Here is a 2288-nt window from a genome sequence, read left to right as displayed (position 1 = left end):
GTGCATCTAATGACTTTTATCAAAAGTCCTTCATTCATCATACCCCCTCTATTTCATATGAACCATTCCAGGAATCATGTGAACAAGAAGAAGATTCTTGGGTGCCATCAAGTGGCCATTTGGGGAAAACCAAAGGTGATCTGGGTGTAAGACCATCACCCTCTACATAATTTCCTCCCTGAATCTGGGGCCTGGTTTTGGAGCAGAGAAATGTTAAAAAAAAAAAAAAAAAAAAAAAAAAGTTGTTAGAGGAACCTAGTTGGAGGTTAAGGATGAAACCAAAGCTATGGCCTGAGAAGCGAGAAAATGGCTGAAGTAGCCAAAGATTATTTTTTTAAAGACTTTATTTTATTTTATTTTATTAGTTTTTTTGAGACAGAGTCTCACTCTGTTGCCCAGGCTGGAGTGCAGCGGTGTGATCTCAGCTCACTGCAAGTTCCGCTTCCGCCTCCTGGGTTCAAGCGATTCTCCTGCCTCAGCCTCCCAAGTACCTGGGATTATAGGCGTGTGCCACCGCACCCAGCTAATTTTTGTATTTTTAGTAGAGACAGGGTTTCATCATGTTGGCCAGGCTGATCTCGAAATCCTGACCTCAGGTGATCTGCCTGCCTAGGCTTCCCAAAGTGCTGAGATTACAGGTGTGAGCCACTGCGCCCGGCCAGATTTTATTTTTTTGAGAGCAGTTTTAGGTTCATAGCAAAATTAAGAGGAAGGCACTGAGATATCTCATATGTGCGCGCCCCCCTACATGCACAATCTCCCCCATTATCAACCAGAGTGCTACATTTATTACAACTGATGAACGTACATTGACACACCATCACTTAAAGTGCATAGTTTATATTAAGGTTCATTCTTGGTGTTGTACAATCTATGGACAATGGAGAAATATATAGGACATGTGTCCACCATTATAGTATCATACAGAGTATTTTCACTGCCCTAAAACTCCTCCGTTCTCTGCCTATTCATCCCTTCCTGCCCTCAGCCCCTGGCAACCACTGATCTTTTTACCATCTCCACAGTTTTGTTTTTTCCAGAATGCCACAGAGTTGGAATAATACAGAGTATATAGCCTTTTCAGACTGGCTTCTTTCACTTAATATTATGGAATTAAGTTTTCTCCATATCTCTTTACGGCTTGGTAGCTCATTTCTTTTTAGTGCTGGGTAATATTCCATTGTCTGAATGTATCACGATTTATCCATTCACCTACTGAAGGACATTTTGGTTACTTCCAAGTTTTGGCAGTTATGAATAAAGCTGCTATAAATACCTGTGCAGGGTTTTGTGTGGATGTAAGTTTTCAACTCCTTTGGGTAAATACCAAAGAGTGCCGACATTGGATCATATGGCAAGAGTAGGTTTGGTTTTGTAATAAACTACCATACTGTCTTCCAAAGTGGCTGTGCCATTCTCCATTCCCATCAGCAATGAGAGTTCCTGTTGCTCCACATGCTTGCCAGCATTTGATGTTGTAAGTGTTCTGGATTTTGGCCATTCTAATAGGTATGCAATGACATCTTATTGTTGTTTTATTTTGCATTTCCCTCATGAAAGGGAAATGTGGAACATCTTTTCATATGCTTATTTGCCATCTGTTTATCTGCTTTGTTAAGGTGTCTGTTAAGGTCTTTGGCATATTTTTGGGTTTGCTTTTGTATTTTGAGACACGGTCTTGCTCTATTGCCTGGACTGGAGTGCAGTGGCACAATCATGGCTCACTGCAACCTCTGCCTCCTGGGCTCAAGCCATCCTCCCATTTCAGCCTAGCAAGTAGCTGAGACCACAGGCATGCACCACCACACCCAGCTAATTTATATTTTTTGCAGACACAAGGTCTCACTATATTGCCCAGGCTGGTATTGAATTTCTGGATTGAGGCAATCCTACTGCCTCAGCCTCCCAAAGTGTTAGGATTACAGGTGTGAGCCACCACGCCAGGCCTTTGGCTCATTTTTTAATCAGGTTGTTTGTTTTCTTATTGTCAAGTTTTGAGAATTCTTTGTATATTTTGGATAATGATCCATTATCAGATATATCTTTTGCAAACATTTTATTCTAGTCTATGTCTTGTCTTTTTGTTCTCTTAAGAGTGTCTTTTGTAGAGCAGAAAATTTTAGTTTTAATAAAGTCCAGCTTATTAATTCTGTCATTGATCATGCCTCTGGTGTTACATCTCAATAGTCATCATCAGATAACTGCAACCTCCACCTCCCAGGTTCAAGCAATTCTCCTGCTTCAGCTGCCTGAGTAGCTGGGATTACAGGCATGCACCACCATGCCTG

This window comes from Mandrillus leucophaeus, unplaced genomic scaffold (assembly GCF_000951045.1).
Source record: "Mandrillus leucophaeus isolate KB7577 unplaced genomic scaffold, Mleu.le_1.0 Scaffold193, whole genome shotgun sequence".
NCBI classification, from domain to species: domain Eukaryota; kingdom Metazoa; phylum Chordata; class Mammalia; order Primates; family Cercopithecidae; genus Mandrillus; species Mandrillus leucophaeus.
The sequence above is the reverse complement of the archived record's forward strand: the minus strand, read 5'-3'. Positions refer to the sequence as shown.